We start from the raw sequence: 19,195 nt of genomic DNA, 5'->3' as shown, positions 1-19,195 counted from the left end.
GTTTATGAGTAATTATTATCTTTCTTCTCTTGGATTTATGGCTGGTTTTCCCTTAAATGTCAAATCAGAAGGCCCTGTGCTACAACTTGATAAAGACTCTGCAAATGCTCAACTTTTGTCTTTTTCTTCATTGACCTTGTCAGTGACTTTTCAAATGTTGTTTGGGATTCACGAAATAGTGCACATGGATTCTGAGGACGGTGCAAGGTATGGGCCCTGGAGCACTGATGCTTCTATTATTATAGCATTTATACTTACGTTTCTGGTATGGATTAACAAATATTCATAATGAATATAATGTAAAAATGAAAAAAATGTAAGTTCACTCTTTCATTCAACACCTATTTTATTGAGTACTCACTAAATACTAGGAATAATGTTAGGTAGGGGATTGTAGCTGTGAACAAAGCAGATATAGACCCAGTCCCAATAGAATTTACATTCTCGTGAGAGCAAAGATAATAAATAGGAGAACAGATAAATGAGCAACATAATTGTATTTATTTTTTTTTTTAATTTTTTTTGTTAACGTTTATTTATTTTTGAGACAGAGAGAGACAGAGCATGAACGGGGGAGGGGCAGAGAGAGAGGGAGACACAGAATGGGAAGCAGGCTCCAGGCTCTGAGCCATCAACCCAGAGCCCAAGGCGGGGCTCGAACTCACGGACCGTGAGATCATGACCTGAGCTGAAGTCGGATGCTTAACCGACTGAGCCACCCAGGCGCCCCAATAATTTTAAATAGAAGAGTAGCACTCTAAACAAAATCAAACAGCATGATGTGATGGAGTGACAAGGTAGGGCCAAAGTGATTTTAGACAGGGTAGGGGGTGCTTAGGGCTGTCCTCTCTGAGAAGGAGACATACAAACTGAGACTTGAATGAGAAGAATAAAATGAGTCTAGACTAGAAAGATGTGCTGAGAAGATAACTGTAGCTCTTAGCATTCCATGGCTGGCAAATCACTGTCAATTATCCAATCTGACTTTTATTCTTCCTCAACATGTATGTGCTGCTCTAGCCAGGTGTATGCAGAGAGTGACCTTACCCTTCCATGGAGCTGACATATTCTTCATCAGCCCCAAATCATCTTTCTCAAACCCCAAAGGTTTAGATGTCTCTTACCCATGAATCCTATTGTTTCTTAAACGATAAAATAAAGGTGGGGAGAGGAAACGCTTTGTGGCATTGTTTGGCATCTGGGGAAAACCACTCATGCACCCGATGCACCTTCATCCTGGTGGGAAGAAAGTAGAGTTTTGTGTGAGGAGGACCCTGACAAAGATACAAACATGAATGTGAGCTTTTGGACACAGTAACCAGCCAGTTGAGGCACCAATATGTGAATTTCTAGTGGATGATCATTTGGTACATTGTGTTGACCCATTTGAGATCTGATCAAACCCCATAGGAAGATTCCTCTGCTTATTTCCGGGGGGGGGGGGGGGGGGGGGGGAGGGCTTCTGGCAGCAGAAACTTAAGACTGTGTGTTACAGCCAGCTAGGAAGGAATGTTTCTGAACCTGCCACCCAGATTCTGCAGCAACACTGTCAGTGAGTTCCAGGAGGCTTCTAACAATAAGTGTCCCCCTGCCATGTTTCTCCTGCTTCTAATTCTATAATTCTAGAATGTTCAAACCTCTTCAATCTGACCATGCAAATACCATCCATCATTCACAGCCAGTTTTTCCTTAATGCCTATTCCTGTAACTCTGGCTTCTCTGAGACCCTGCTGGGCTCAGCATATCACTCTCAGAGTCTCTGATTTAGTAGGTTAGTAATTTTTTTTAATAATGTTTGGATTACAGGTCTTTGACCTCATTATTTAAGTTTGTTCCTAGGTATTTTATTATTTTTGGTACAATTATAAATGAGATTTAAAAAAATTTATTTATTTAAATTCAAGTTAGTTAACATACAGTGTAGTATTGGTTCCAGGAGTAGAACCCAGTGATTCATCAGTTATGTATAACATTCAGTGCTCATCCCAACAAATGCCCTCCTTAATGCCCATCATCCATTTAGCCCATCCCTGCAGTGGGTTTTTTTTTTTAATTTCTCTGTCTGCTACTTCATTATTAGTCTATAAAAACGCAGCAGATTTCTATATATTAGTTTCATATCTAATGACTTTCACAGTGATATCTGTGACTTTACTCAATTCATTTATCAGTTCTAGTAGTTTTGGGTAGAGCCTTTAGGGTTTTTGAAAAATAGTATCATGTCATCTGCAAATAGTGAAAGTTTTACTTCTTCCTTACCAATTGGATGCCATTTATTTATTTCTGTATTTCTGTATTTATTATTTTATTTTATATTATATTCTGTCTGATTGCTGTGGCTAGGACTTCCAATACTATGCTGAATGAATACATCGGTATTCTTATAAAGCACTTCTCCCAGAGTTTATGATCAGCCTGGTCCAAGAACTTACTTTCCGTCTAAAGGAGACTCAAGAGGAAAGGGAAAGAAGGTAGACAAGTGGGAAAGAAACAGGGCTGGTCCTCTGCAGTCTTTGGTTCTTTGGTAACCACAGAGAGAGACCTTCTCAATTTAGATGAAACTGGTCTTTCTAGTTCAAAGATACCGTTCTCAGTGTAGAAGATTCTCAAACTTTAGGAGGCAGAAGAATCACCCAGGCAGCTTGCTACAAATGCAGATTTCTAGGGATCAGTCCCAGAGATCCTCATTCAGTTAATCTGGTGAGGCCTCAGGAATCTGCATTTATAACTAGCACCACCCACTCCCAAGTCTTTAGGATCTTGCTTACCTCCTGACATTTTGAGAAACACTTGCATAATGGAAAGTAGGGGACCATTACTTACCTCTGCCTTCTTCCTTGTGTGACAGGGCACTCTATTTTTTTTTAATGTTTTATTTTATTTTTGAGACAGAGAGAGACAGAGCATGAACGGGGGAGGGTCAGAGAGAGGGAGACACAGAATTGGAAACAGGCTCCAGGTTCTGAGCTGTCGGCACAGAGCCCTATGCAGGGCTTGATCTCCCAGACTGCAAGATCATGACCTGAGCCGAAGTCGGAAGCTCAACGGACTGAGCCACCCAGGCGCCCCAGGGCACTCTATTTTAAGATGGGGTCCTAACATTCTCATTCATCTAACAAACATTTACTTAAGCCAAGTACCATACAAGGAATAGGGAATAGAGCCATAACAATATTTGGGACTTACTTATACTAAAAAATTATCCCTTGTTTGTCTGAAATTCATATTTCACTGGGCAGTATTTTATCCGACAATGCTAGGTAGCAGGGGATAGGAGGAGTTGTTGCAGGTTAGGTCCTCTGGCAAGCAGAGTCTGAGATGGAGTTTAGTGTGCAGGATTTTTACTAGGAAGTGCCTTTGAGATCAACACACATGGAAGCAGGCGGGGAGGTGGGGAGATGAAAGCTGAACTGGGTTAAGAAAGAAGGTGAACTGAGATAGGCCCCACAGCCTCAACCAATCCTAAAGGCAACCAAATGTATCCAAGTTGTCCCACACTGGGTTGAAATGGCTGGGACTTTATACCCCTGCTTCCTCCCATCATGGGGTATAAGCTGCCTAGGAAAAATGTGGCCTTAGGCAAGGCAGCTCTCTATAGCTGAGGCTGACCCTGAAGGAGCTGACAACTGAAGTTTCTTTGCTGACAACACTCCCAGCAGCCATAAAAATCCTTCCCTGAAGGAAGACCTGGGATTCACCATCCCCATTACTACAGACTTCGAGATCTAGTAATGATCCCACTGGTTTCAGTCATTCAAATGTGGACATTAAAAATTAATGTGATCTTGTTTTATACTTGAGAAATTGTAACATTTGGCTATAGTGATTAAATTTCTTTGGCAGGAAGCCCCTGGCCTATAGTCATAGATTACCGTTGGCTTTTTCAGGCTGGTTCATAGTATGACATTTTTGTAGACACCAACTTTTAAACTCCTACAGCCCAGAAAATGGGTTTCTGAAGAATGAATGTGTGATTCGTAGTGAAATCTCTCAAGGTTTAAGGAACAGAACTGATAAGAAGCTGGAATCAGTGGCTAATCATGGGGTGATGAACACTTCCAATTTCTATAACCCAAGTGGGTATAAAGCATGACCAGTTTATTCAATACTGTCTTAGGGTTGTCTCGTCTCCCATTCGTTATTCATTCATTCATTCATTCATTCATTCATCCAACAAGTATTAATTGACTTTGTTCATAGAAATGAGGGCTCTTATTCCCCACATAGCAGAATTTCTGCAAGCTTTCCATTAGTACAATTTGAGTAAAGAATGAAAGGCTCTTCTTGTTATAAGCACTTTTTTAAAGTGTATTTATTTATTTTTGAGAGAGAGAGCATGAGCACAAGTGGGGGAGGGGAGAGAGAGAGGGAGAAAGAGAATTCCAAAGAAGCTCTACACTGTCAGCATGGAGACTGATATGGGGGCTCGAACTCACAAACTGTGAGATCATGACCTGAGCTGAAATCAAGAATTGGAGGTTTAACCAACTGAGCCACTCAGGCACCCCCCTCTTTTTTTTTTTTTAATGTTTAATGTTTATTTTTGAGAGACAGAGAGAGAGAGAGAGAGAGAGAGAAAGACAGAGTGCAAGTAGGGGAGGGCAAAGAGAAAGGGAGGCACAGAATCTGAAGCAGGCTCCAGGCTCTGAGCTGTCAGCACAGAGCCCAACATAGGGCTCAAACTCATGAACCATGAGATCATGACCTGAGCAACAGAAGTCGGACGCTTAACCGACTGAGCCACCCTGGTGCCCCCCACATTTTTTAAAACACTTTTTTTACTTCTTGTTATTGATGTGTTCAGTTTTTTTGTTTTTTAAAAATATCTTCCAATGCCTCATTTGTTTTTCCTTGAGTTAGGCATCAAGGCCTTTTTTTCTTTTATATATATAATTTATTTAAGAAACACTGGCTCCCATAGCAACTTCAAAGGTTAACAGTGCATGTAAGCCAGAGGAATTTTCAGAAAACTGTTTATGATAGAATCACCAGGTCTTCCAAAAAAAAAAATGCTTAAAACCTTTAAAAGCTGCTTAATACTGTGAGACACACACACACACACACACACACACACACACACACACACACAGAATTGGCTGATGGTGAAATGTGGGATTTTCTGCATTCTAGCGTCTTATTACAGGGTAGGAATGAGACAGAATTCCCTGAGAGAGATGGGTACATACCATGGTAGGGAATATAGGACTAGAGAAAAAAGGTATAGTCCCTAGCAAGAGTGAGAATAGTACTTTTCTGCTTCAAAGTTTCAAGGGAGCCTCTTGGAGAGCTGGAGCTCTTCATCTCTGTCAGATGTTAGGAAAATGCATTATGATTGGTTACCATGTCTCTGACTTTATAGAGGGAGAATAGAGGCTAAGAGAAAAATGATACTTGGGAGATCAAAGACCAAGAAGAATAGAAAGTAGAGAAAGAAGATGGCATGGCCATGAAAATGTACCACCTGTATTTTCTATTGTGAAGAAAAAATTGCCTGGCTGGCCACAACCTCTGTGCCACTAGATCCACTGCCACCATTAAGTTGAGTCCTGATTCCCGGGATGCTCCCTCCAATGATTAAGCATGGCAGAGGGACTAAGGAAGCCCATCTATCAAGAGGACCATGACTTTGGCTTAAAGACTCCACATCAGCTTGCCCAAGACTCTTCCTTCCCAATCTTCCTTCCTTTCTAGTTTTTAAAATTAAACAATCCATCTTCTCATTATTGAGTTATAAGAGTTCTTTATATATTCTGGATATAAGTCCTTGGTCCTATATATGCATGTGAATATTTTATCACATGGCTTATTTATTCCCACGAACAGTGCACAAGGGTTTTCTTTTCTTCACATCCATGCCATCATTTGTTATCTCCTGTCTTTTTGATGATGGCTATTTTAACAGGCATGAGATGATATCTCAATGAATGCCACTCTTTCTTAATTATGGTTCATTTTATATTAAGTTTTAAAATCAAGTAATGTGAGTCCTCCAACCTTGTTTTTTTCTTTCAAAATGATTTTGGCTCTTCTAGGTTTTTGCATTTCTATATGAGTTTTAGGAACAAGTTATCAATTCCTATAGTAAAGTTTATTAGGACTTTGATTGGGATTGAGTCTATAGTTCAATTTGGGGAGAAATGATATATATATATGTTTCTGTCCCTGGTTCCTGGCACAGGGGTCCTAAAACCTCATAATTTCCTCAGTGTTAAGAGCACAAGTAGCATCTTCTGTTGTAATATTTAGTCTTTGGTCCTGGTTCCCGACAAAGAGCTCCTAAATCCCTTGGGATTCCCTGGGTGATAGGAATGTTTTTGTCCTAATGAGGTGACTCTTGGTGGGTTCCTAGATGGCTTCAGGATGTCTGCTGGTCACTAAAAAGATGTAGCCACAATTAGAAGCTTTGAGCTTTCATCTCCACTCCCCATTCTCTGAGAAAGAGGGAGGAGCTAGATATTGAGCTAAGATCAATCATGTGTACACAATACAACCTCCACAAAAATCCAAAAAGTACAGGGGTTGGAGAGCTTCTAGGCTGGTGAACACAGGGAGGGTGGCACATCCCAACTCCATGGAGCAGAAGCTCCTACATTTGGGACACTTCCAGACTTCCTCCCATGTATCTCTTCATCTGGATGTTCATCTGTGTCTTTTATCATATTTTTTTATTATATAATAAACTAGTAAACATAATAAGTGTTTCCCTGACTTCTGTGACCTGTTCTAGCAAATTATAAAATCTGAAAAGGAAGTCATGGGAACCCTAATACACAGATATACTGTATATATACAGATATATACAGATATACTTTTGTTTGTTGATCAAAAGTATAAAAGACAACATGGGATCTACAATAGTATCTGAAGTGGGATGGTCTTGTGGGACTGAGCCCTTAACTTGTAGGATATAATGCTAACTTCAGGCAGACAGTGCTGAGTTGAGCTGTAGGACACCCAGCTTGTGTTGGAGAGTTGGTGGGTGTAGGTTTGTTACCCACACTTCTACCCAACACTGTCAGAAGAGTTGTGAGTATGAGAGGAAAGGAGAAACAAGAAGTTTTATAGACAAGAAGTCTATAGTTCAGTCTGGGGAGAACTGACGTCTTAACAATATTGAGTCTTCCTGTACATGAACATGGTATATCTCTCTATTTTGGATTGTAGGTTTAAACACAAGTTTTATTCCCGTGTTTCATATGTCTTTTTCAGGGGTTCCAATGGACCCTTCATTTTCTTTGTCTTCCATTTCAACCACTTTCTCTCTGAATCTTTTTACTTCTTTCTTTATTTCATTTTTGTTTTCTTATTTTCTTGTTTTTCTTCCACTCCTCAATACTCTTTATTAAAACTTCATTTGAGGGGCACCTGGGTGGTGCAGTTGGGTAAGCATCTGAGACCTCGACTCTTGGCTTAGGTCATGATCTCACAGTTAGTGGGTTCGAGCCCCACATTGGGCTCTGCGTTGATGGCATGGAGCCTGCCTGGGATTCTGTCTGTCCTTCTCTCTCCCCCTCCTCTGCTTGTGTGCTCTCTCTCTTTCTCTCAAAATAAATAAATAAACTTAAAAAAACAAGAACAACTTCATTTGAGTCTATTCTCCATTGGGTACTTATAATGTAGCTTTCATTCCTAACATGAATATGCATTTTCTTTCCTGACTTCAATCTCTCTCTCTCTTTCTCTCTCCACCTATCACTTTGTCCATTTCTATTCTTGGATTTTGAATTTCTGATTTAAGGTCATTTTTCATATTTCCAAATGCTTGTTTAAGGATATTAATTCTGTTTGGAATTTTGTGTTTTGTGGTTGCTTTGTGGGTGTTTTTTGGTAAAAATTTTGTCCAGCTGAGGTGTTTTTATTCTAATTTCTAATTTTTTTTCCTCCCCCTTGGAGTCACTTTGTGTGGATTTATGATACTTCATTTCATTTCATGGATTTAGAGAAATTTGCCATTCCTAGTTCAAGATCACCCTCTTCTGTCAATGTAGTGAAGTACAGTTCCTTTAAGGGCTGCTTTTATTTTTAAGTTTGGAGGGTGCATATATATATTTTTTAATGTTTATTTATTTTTGAGACAGAGAGAGAGACAGAGTGAGAGCACATACAAATGGGGTAGGGGCAGAAAGAGGGGGCAAAGAATCTGAAGCAGGCTCTGCGCCGACAGAAGAAAAGTCCAATGTGGGGCTTGAACTCATAAACTGTGAGATCATGACTTAAGCTAAAGTTGGAAGCTTAACTGACTGAGCTACCCAGGCACCCCAAGGGTGGATAATTTTTTAATGTTCTTTTCATTATTTACCTATTCCAATTTTATAATGTCCTATTCTGATTTTATTGATGTTACCTTATTTTATTTCTTTGAAGATTTCAGACAGATTCATTTCAAATTTCTTTTCAGATTCTTGTATCTCTCTCACCTCAGGGTGTAAATCTCTCCTTTGTGACTACTTTTCATTGTGCTATGTGTGTTTTGAAACTTTTTTCTGGAAAGCTCATATTGTGTAGGAATTTTCTCCCATACATCCCTCTTCTGTGAGGTAGTTTCTTAGCTGCCTTAGCCTTGATCTCATGGGTTGACCAGACTCAACCCAGGTCATATATTTGTAGTTCAGCTCAGAGCTCCCCATTTCTGGAGTGACAATTCTCCACAATTCACATGGTACAGACCAGAAGGAGACTCTGCTGTGGACTCTGGCCCTGAGTAGGTAATGGTGTTTCTACTACAATTCTAGATGCATGGATGGAGCTATGTCATCCACTGTTCTTGGGTGGGAAGCCCAGCTCAGGTTCTTACAGAAGGTGCATTCAGACTTTCCTTAGGAGGTATTTAATTGTCTGGCTCCAGTCCCACATTTGGTTCCTGTGACTTGACACTTTGCTTATTGTTTAAATTTTCTCTCTGTTTTGAGCCACTGAGATTTTTCTCTTGTGTTTTGACAGTAGTGTATGAATATATATCTTAATATCTCATCTCTCATTCTTATGGATTTGGAGTACAGGAAAGAGGAATTTGAGTATATTTACTTTGAGAACTTTATCCAGAGGTTTTTATGCCTTTTCAAAAGTGAGAATGACAATATGTATCTAAACTAAAAAAAAAAAAAATCCTTTGATCCAGTAATTCTGCTTCTGAAAATCTTACTTGAGGGGGTTGTCCAAAAGGTAGGGAAAAAAAGCTTCATGCATGCACAAAGACATTTGGTTATTAAAATATGGATATATTATAAATATTTCTTAAGAACTGGGAAATATTTCATAAATATATTCACTCAATGTAATATTTTGCCAATACCAAAAATATTAATTTACAAAGAATGTGCAATATAAAAATGTTTTTTATAATGCAAGAGAAAAATTATTTTCAGCTATCTTTTGTTGTTTTATACAGGTGTACTTAAAAAAAAAAAGCATAGAAAGATAGAAAGAAGAATGGAAAGAAACTACACCAAAATGATAAAAGTGATCATCTTTTGGTGACTTTTTATTTTATTTTCTATATTTCCAAAATTTCATGTTATGTGTATAAATCATTTTTATAATAGAAAATGACCTAAATAAATATGTTGTCAAGAAGCTGAATGATAGAAGAATGAAATTTTAAGTATGAATGCTTTCATGATTATAAAGAATGGATTGGCCATATAATAATTGATTATAAACCATGGTTCTGATGGCCACAAGCCAGAGGAAGCTTTGTGGTATGGGATTATTGGTTGTGATCAGATTGCTTTTCAGTAGCCCAAGTTGGAGATACAGAGCAAGGAGGTAGGACTAGGAGGGGACGACAGATGGCAAGAACCTACAGTTTGCAGGCAACGGGTCAGGATCCAGGCTCTGATGGGGGAAAGAACAACTAGGAGATGACTACTGTGGGAGCCAGTTGGCAGGAGGCATAATGGGAAGCCAACATTTATTGAAGGGTTCCTAAGTTTGGACCAGGCACTATTTGGACACTGAAAATAGAGATGACTAAGATGGACACAGTTTTTACCCTCATGAAACTGAGGGCATGGACAGTCAAATTTTGTTTGGATAGTAAACATTTTAGGTTCATGAAGCCACAAAATCGGTGTCAGAACTACTCAGCTCTTCCACAGACAATAGTCAATGAATGGCCATGGCTGAGTTCCAATAAAACTTAATTTACAAAAATAGATGGTAGCTGGATTTGGACAATGGGACATCATTTTGCCAACTCTGATTTGGGGGAAGACAGACAGCCAACAAATCAACATCACCATTAGATTGTGATCATTATCAGGAAGGAAATAAAGAGGGTGATGTGATAATAAATTACTAGGGTGTCCCACTTAATATGTTATCTTTCACTGGGTTGTGACATTCATACAATAAAGCACACAAATTTCAAGATAATGTAGAATGTACTTAGCACCCCAGAACTGAGTTCCAAAGGATCAGAATGATTTGTCCAACCAAAGATCTGGTCAAGGAAAACATTCCAGGCAGAAGGGAAAGCAAGAGCAAGATCCGGAGGCAAGAAAAGGCCTGGCATTTTCCAGGAACAGAAAAGGGTTCCACGTGGCTGAATAACAGTGGGTGAGTCATAGATGGAGTGAGATGTGTGGGTAGAGGAAAATCCTGCAGAACTTACAGGCCATAGTGAGCATTTTGTGTCTTATTCTCAATGTAATGAGATAGCAGTGGAAGGTTTTAAACCAAATAACATGATCTGATTGAAGTTTTAAGGTGATGTGTGAACCAATTTCTTGTCTTCTGTTTGGTCTTTTCCATAGTGGTGTTTGGTTAGGGCTGGAGCTGAGGTGGCATGAGTGAGAAACATCCATCAAAGTCATTACCGTTGCTGAACCATAGGCATTGATTTTTTGTAAAACACTTTGTTGAAATGTTGCTGTGACAGGATTTACTGATACCTGCCACCTAACTGGTGGAGGCTTTAAGAGTTGTGCATTAACCGTAGACAAGGGACTGACAAAGTGCCAGCAGGGAGCTCAGAGGTGGGGTCAACTGGTACAGGTGCAGATCGGCAGGAACAACCAGCAGCTGCAAGAAAGATTAGTGAGGTCAGGGTGGAGGCCCCAGGTGAGGCTGGAGGAGGCGCCATAACACACAACTAACACCCTGGAAAAGACAGTGTGATGTTGCAGGAACCAGAGAGGTCTGGTTTGATTGTGTGTGGCTTTGTTCGGATTTGATTGTTTGAAGGCTTTGTGTAGGGAATAGAGAATATTCTATGATGATGAGGAGAGAGGAAAGCAAGAAGGAATGGAGTGTGGGTTGATAATTACAGAGAAAGTAACCATTTAGTGTTTAGATCCTCCCTCCCTTTTCTCCTTCTTTGCCTCTCTCCTTTCTTTGTTTTGTTTTTAAGTTTCTTTATTTATTTATTTTGAGAGAGAGAAAGAAAGTGCATGCGCACCTACGCACACATGTGGGGGAGGGGCAAAGAGAGAGGGAGAGAGAATCCCAAGCAGGCTCTGCACTGTTCGCGCAGAGCCCGATGTGGGGCTCGAACTCACGAACACTGAGATCATGACCTGAGCTGAAATAGATGCTTGTGGGACTGAGCCACCCAAGCGCCCCTCTCTCCTTTCTTTTTTAAATATATAGGGGATGAGAGAACAAGATGATATTTAATTAGTGGGTACCACCTTATTAGGGTTGCCATGGAACACAAACCTACTAAGATATTATTTGCTGTTTATCTGACATTGGAAATTAACTGTATTTGTATTTGTTAAATGTGGCCATTCCGTCCTTATGGCGTTGGTTTTTCCACTTCAGCCTCAGTAGGGGAATCTCTGGGAGGACAGCTGCCACCAGGAGGCAGCCGGGTGCTTTGTGGACTCTGGATGACTGCAGTCTCTGGGAGTGTACCTTCATTTCTATTCCATCCTTCCCCACCTCACCCCCGGCTCAGCCGTGACTTTCTACTGTTCACTCCTAATCTTGCTTTGTTAAAGTAGCTAAACTCTAGAAACGTTTAAAAACCCTTTCTAAATGTAAAAAGAATCCATGGTGTAACATACATCCTGCCTTCCTAGTTAATTGCAGTTACAAATTAATTCTTTCTTCCTTTAAAAACCTGAATTTAGCTTAAAAGTTCCTGTCACTCACTCATTGACCTGGGTGCCCCTCCCCTCCCCTCCCCGCATTCCCTCCTGCCCTCTATCTGTACTGGCTCTTTGCTCCCTTTCTCCCCACCCTTTCCTTCCTCTGCTTGTCACCATGGTTACATGGGGACCTGTTTCTGTGGTGCCCTCTTCCATAGCTTGCTTCTGAGGTAATTTCCCCAGTGAATTCCAGCTCCTCTCAATTATCTCTGCCCTCATCTTCCTCCAATGAAGAAAAAAATCAGGGAGAGAGAGAGATTGGAAATCCCAGCTGCTCAGATATCAAAATTCTATCTGTAACCAGGAGATTTTCTCCAGGTAATGTTACCTCTTTATTTGGTTTTCTTTTTTTGGGAGGAAAAGCCATTCTTGTCCCCATGCCTCTTACTCGGCTGTCATCCTAAATCCACATGTAACATTTAATTAATTAAGTGCCTTTTGGCCTTGAGGCTATAATAACACCCAGCAATTGTCTTCTTCTTTAAATGCCTCCAATTCTGGAAGTTAAAAGGGTCCCTTCAGGACAGAAAAAAGGAACCAAACCAAGAACACTGGCTCTGTCATGTGGGGGAGGCCTCAGTGTATAAAGCATCAGCCTGGTCAGTCTAGGTCCCAGTGAGAGGTTTTGCAGGACAACCTTGAACTGTGTCATGAGGTGGTAAAACTAAAGGTCCCCAGAAGAAGAAACTTTGCAAGAGAGATGGAGTGGAAAAGTCTCCAACAGTTTTCAAGCAGCAAAAATGATTCTAAAAAGCCCTAGGTACAATAACACAGAAGCAGAGATGAGAAACAGCAGAGTTTTGGTTAAGTATCTGGCTTTTGATTTGCTCGGTTTTTGGTACACTGAGATTCTGTGAGTTAGGTAATTTTCCATGCTCCTCATGCGCTACAGGATAACCTACTCAAATTATGCAAATGATCACCGCAAGGAAGAGGCAGAATTGTGTTAGTGTCTTCTGTAATTCTATTGAAACTAGGATTCGTAATGTCCATTCTCAAAGAAGACTTGCACCAAATGAACAATGGTACAACAACATGTTTTTTAATGTCATGAAAGGCTGTAACCCACAGAAATACTTAGAATCCCCATGTCCTCACCCACCCACTCCCCTTCCACAGCTGCTTCTGGGCCTCTCTCTTCTAAAACACAGATTTGAACATCCTCCTTCAGCCTGCCCTGTGAGTTTCTTTATGTTATTTTTTCAGTACGGCTTCATGAGAGTCCCCAAAACAGGACCCTGCTGGGAGAAGCGTGGGAAAGGAAGAAACAGAATAGAAAAAAGCAGAACCTTCTTTAGCTCATAGGGCCAGGGGAAGGGCTGAAAATACATTGACATCAACATTTTTACCTGATTAGACTTACATTTTTGATAACAAAATTAGCCGTAATTTCCTTTAAGCATCTGAGCATCTACCCACACTCATTGGGACAATCATCATAATAGCAATAATTCTTAGTGGTATGCCCTACTTGACCCTCCTCTACTCGTGAAGTTTAAGGAGTCTTGCTGTGTTCAAGGACAGTAAAATTCAACTATACTGAGTCATCTCTGGCTTAACCAAAGAAGAAAGGGAGGATGAAACAGGTCCTCTCTTTGTGTGTATTGCCCATTGCCCATACTCACTACCCTCTGATTAAGAACACTGACCTTCTGGAGAAGAAAACGGAGGGCAAGAGATCTACTGGGAAGATGAGAGCAAAGTGTTTATAGTATGTGTCTTTGTTGTGGAGGTGGTGGACATTGGTGGCACAAGCAATGCAATGGTAAATCTGTTAGGGCATAGGGAAGGATGGTGGCTGTTTCAGGCTGAATTTAATGAATTGTTTATATCTTGATTGAGTCATTAGACATTTATGTTCTAGTCTTTAGCTCTGTGTGATTTAAATTGCTTTTCTGACTGTTCCTCTTGGGATGAGCAGCCTTTGGAAGATTAATTTTCCAGGAGGCAGGCCAGTGGATTGATTTCAGAGAAAGAATATCATCAATGGGAAGGAAATCTCTTTCCCCAAACCTCCTTTCCCACTTTAGCTGTACCTTTTCTAGGGACTACCCTGTGTCGTCCTGGTCTCCTGGAGCACAGATGTTCACAGTAGTGGCCACAGGGTCACTGGAGCCACCTGCACAAGTAATCTGGTTCTGCTGCCCTCTGCTGGCCACAGTGGTCATGTTCGGCTTGTTAACCATTGGTCATGTCCCTCTCCCCCAGGAGGCTGCAATTCTTACCCTTCAACTCTTCTTCCTCCACAATTCACAGTAAGAACCAAACCGTCTTATTATTAAGGAAGGTGGCATGGGGCCAGGTTGCAGCTTCCACATAGAGTTTATCTAACATGTCTGAGTGAATGATTCTGGCACCCATCACAATGGATAATGGGTTATTTCTGGGAAAGGCCCTGAAATATGTGCAGGAAATGTCTGAGCTCATCAAATATGCCCTGACTCATTCAATTTGTTATCAACGGTGATATCTCTTGACGTTGCCCCCGCATATTATGATAGTTTCTATTTGGGGGCCTCTAAACACAAAGCCACTTTTTGTAGCATAATAATAGTTATTATTATTATTATGATTCATCTGCTAGAGCACCCTTGAAGCAGTACCTGAGCACTGCAGAAATCTCAAATCTCAGCATCAGGTTGACCTTTTAAACTGAAAGTAAAGGGGAGAAGATTTGGAAAGATGCTGATGGAGGTGAAATCAAGCATCCTGGGGATAAAGGAGACTGGGTTTAGATAGCCCAATGTGCTGGGTTACCAGGAACCAGTATACCTGCCAGATTTTATAGTATATTGTAGACCTCCTCAGAATCTTGGGCTGGCCCCTCTGGCCCTTCTTAGCACACTAATGCAGTACTTCTGGGAGGATCCACCTACCATGTAACCTTTCTTCTTTGTCATGGAAGAACCTTTTGGCAGATGTGTGTATATAAAAGTGGTCTGCACTTTGCCCCTACACCAGTGTAAATATTATAAACATGACCATCTGGCTCATATCATTGATGACTCCAGGGCATACTGGACTCAGATTAGGAGGACAAGATAGTAAAATCTTCATCAAACCAACAGTGCCATCTCCAAGAGATGGCTGAGGTGGGGTGGGGGGAGCTTAGGCCCTTTTAAGCTCCATTTTGGGGAAAACTTCCCTTTAAAAAAGTTATCCACGTATTAAATGCAAATAGTTCTTAAGAATTGGGAATGTGAAGTGGATAGAATCGATTCAATGCGGTTCTGGACCAGGCTATGGAGCAGGTAAATAAGCTAAAAGAGAAGGGCAATAAGGCCCTGAGAGCTGGCAACATTGATGATACATTATAGTGCTGTTCTAAAGCAATTAAGTTAGATCCCCAGAACCACATGCTCTATAGCAATTGCTCAGTGGCCTATGCCAGAAAGCTTATGAGGATGGTTATAAAACCATTGACTTAAAGCCTGATGGAGGCAAGGGCTATTCACGAAAAGCAGCAGCTCTTGAGTTCTTAAACCGATTTGAAGAAGCCAAGTGAACCTATAAAGAAGGTTGAGAACATTAAGCAAATAATCTCAGCTGAAAGAGGGCTTACAGAATATGGAGGCCCAGGTGGCAGAGAGGAGGTTCCATGAACCCTTTCAACATATCCAATCTGTATCAGCAGTTGGAGAGTGATCCCAGGACAAAGACAATGCTCACTGATCCTACCTACCAGGAAATGATAGAGCAGCTGTGAAACAAGCCATCTGACCTGGGCATGAAACTGCAAGATCCCCAGGTCATGAAGACTCTCAGTGTCCTCCTGGGAGTCGATCGGGACAGTATGGATGAGGAGGAGGAAGGTGCAATACCTCCACCATTACCTCCTCCCAAAAAGGATACCAAGCCAGAGCCAATGGAAGAAGATCTTCCAGAGAATAAGAAGCAGGCACTGAAAAAGAAGGAGCTGGGGAATGAGTCCTACAAGAAGAAAGACTTTGATACAGCCTTGAAGCACTACGACAGAGCCAGGGACCTGGACCCCACCAACAGGACTTACATGACCAATCAAGCATCTGTGTACTTCGAGAAGGGCGACTACAGTAAATGCCTAGAGCTTTGTGAGAAGGCCATCAAAGTGGAGTGAGAAAATCAAGAAGAATATCGACAGATTGCCAAAGCTTATGCTCGAGTTGGCAACGCCTACTTCAAAGAAGAAAAGTACAAGGATGCCACCCATTTCTATAACAAGTCTTTGGCAGGGCACTGAACCCCAGATGTGCTCAAGAAATGCCAACAGGCGGGAGTACTGGGGTGGCTCAGTCAGTTAAGCATCTGACTTGGGCTCAGGTCATGATCTCACGGTTTGTGAGTTCAAGCCCTGTGTTGTGCTCTGTGCTGACAGCTCAGAGCCTGGAGCCTGCTTCTGATCCTGTGTCTCCCTCTCTCTCTGCCCCTCCCTTGCTCGTACTCTGTCTCTCTCTCTCTCTCCCTCAAAAATAAATAAACATTAAAAAAAAAAAAAGAAATGCCAACAAGCAGAGAAAGGAGCAAAGGTGACTGACCTATAGAGGAGAAGAACAAAGGCAATGAATGTTTTCAGAAAGGGAGGATCCCCAGACTGTGAAGCATTATACAGAAGCCATCAAACGGAACCCAAGGGATTCCAAATTGTACAGCAATCAAGCTGCCTGCTACACCAAACTCCTGGAGTCTCAGCTAGTGCTCAGGGACTGTAAGGAATGTGTCCAGCTAGAGCCAACCTCCATCAAGTGTTTCACAGGGAAAGCATCTGCCCTAGAAGAGATGAAGAACTACAGGAAAACCGTGGATGTCTACCAGAAAGCCTTAGAACTGGATGCCAACTGTAAGGAGGCTGCAGACAGTTACCAACACCATATGATGGCCCAGCACAACTGACACCACATACCAGAGGTGCAGCAGGTAATGAGTGACCCCGCCATGCAGCTCATCCTGGAACAGATGCAGAAGGACCCCCAGGTACTCAGCACATAAAGAATCCTGTAACGCACAAAAGATCCGAGAGCTGGTGAATGTGTGGGTCTGATCACAATTCAGTGATGATTTGCCCATCATCCCTTTCCTTTGCCCACCTGTGAACAGAGGAGCTGGGGCCACAGTGAGCAGCACAGAACAGAGGGGAGAATAGGGGAAGGTGAACAACTTCTATTTATATAGACCTATGTGGAAGGTAGAGAGACTCTCACTCACGTTCCTCATATTGAGGCTGCCTCTGGGCCCTCCCAGCCCATGCATGGTCTCTCCTGTGGCCCTTGGGTTCCATGTTCCCTTCCCTACCCTCAGTCGCTGTCTTAGCTGCTCTCCCATAGTTGGTTATTTTTTATTTGGGACAGTTCGTATGTATGGGGAGGGGAGGGTGTTCTTCCGGACCTCAGGTCCCAACTATCTTCACATTGTTAACTCCACATGCCCTTCTCCAATAAAACAAGCCAGCCAGGCACGGTTGTAAAATTTAAAAAAAAGGGTGGGGGGAAAATGAAAATAGTTTTTAAAAATCAGATAAAGAATTCCAAAACCAGTTGTAGCAGTCATGCATACTTTGCCATGGCTCTTTTCCCCTCTGATGTAGTAATGCCCCGTTTGGTGGCTATCTCATCAATGCATGCATCCGTGTATGCAGATTGTGATGACTTGGAACTGTGCTGTCAGTAATGTGAACAAGAAATAAGTCTTTATTGTTTTAAGCCAGTAGTATTTGAGTGCCACCAAAGTATGACCAAATAACCCACCTTATCCTGACTGATAACAATCAGTATAAGTACATCAATGTAAGTCAATCACTAGGGTTCTGATTGCAGAGAGACCTGGTTTGAACCCTGGTTCTGCTGTCTGTTAGCTACATGCCTTGGGCAGGCTTCTGTACCTCTCTGAACTTCCATTTTTTTCTTAAGAAAATGCTGAGAATAATAACATTGGTGCAAGGTTGAATGGCTAAATACATATGAAATAGCATATGTTCTGCACATAGTAAGTGTTCAATAAATGGTAGCTATTATCATTATTGCCTTCAATCATTAACAATATTTTTAGCCCAATTTTTTTAAAGTTTATTTGTTTTGAAAGAGAGAGACTCAGAACATGTGTGTGTGTGTGTGTGTGTGTGTGTGTGTGTGTGAGAGAGAGAGAGAGAGAGAGAGAGAGAGAGAGAGAATCCCAAGCTGACTCTGCATTGTCAGTGCAGAGTGTGATAGCCTATTTTTTTTAAGGTTTATTTATTTATTTTGAGAGAGAGAGAGCACATGCACATGCGCATGTGAGTAGGGGCAGGGACAGAGAGAGAGAGGGAGAGAATCCAAAGCAGGCTCCATGTGTTTAGTGGGCAGAGCCCAGCATCAGGCTTGACCCCACCAGCCATGAGATCATGACCTGAGCTGAAATCAAGAGTCTAACATTTAACTGACTAAGCCACCCAGGCACCTTCTAGCCTACTAATCATAAGTATGCAGGCCATGCAAAGACAGGAGGAATGTGTGTGAGCCAGCATAGTTATTAAAGTAGATGGAATACTGCCTTTTAGAAAATACAAAAAGGGGTAAGTTCTTCAAGCTCTGTGGTGAAAATATGTACACATATGACTATTTTGTGATGGGGAGGGGGGTTATATTTGGTCTTTTAAAATAGTATCTTTTCTTGTTCACACTCCATTCACAGAACAAGCCCTCTTTACTAAAACTTAGCGAATTCTGTGCTAAAAATATTCCATTCCCATTTGGTGCAATGAAATGTCATATCCATTAAACACCAACATACCAAATGCTGCTTATAGACTCTTAAGCCAGCAAACCCAAGTCAACAGGAAATTGTGATCAACCTCAGCTTGTTCATACTATACATATTAACAGATTATTTTGGAGAATTATCTAAGGCTTAATTGTTATCTTACAGCTATCTTAGAATTATAACTCATGTACTCCAACCAACTTTTAAAGAAAAGAAATTGTGACCCAGGGAGTGAAAGTGACTTCTCAAGGTCACAAAACTATAAAGGTGGTTGTATTGGGCCAAGATCTCCAAACTTACAAGCTATTCCCTACCCCCCATTATAACAGAAAGTTACAGATTTTTCAGAGCTGAAAGACCTTTAGTTTGACCTGACTCAGTTCCAATATCTT

The 19,195-nt window shown here is 41.3% G+C and overlaps 1 pseudogene; it reads left to right on the top strand.

The window, feature by feature from the left end:
* The first annotated feature begins 15,334 nt into the window (after positions 1–15,334).
* LOC125933142 (stress-induced-phosphoprotein 1-like) lies at positions 15,335–17,057 on the top strand (annotated as a pseudogene).
* The last annotated feature ends 2,138 nt before the right edge of the window (positions 17,058–19,195 follow it).

The sequence above is a fragment of the Panthera uncia genome, chromosome D2 (genome assembly GCF_023721935.1).
Source record: "Panthera uncia isolate 11264 chromosome D2, Puncia_PCG_1.0, whole genome shotgun sequence".
Taxonomy (NCBI): domain Eukaryota; kingdom Metazoa; phylum Chordata; class Mammalia; order Carnivora; family Felidae; genus Panthera; species Panthera uncia.
Note: the sequence above shows the minus strand (reverse complement) of the source record. Positions and strands in the feature narration are given on the sequence as shown.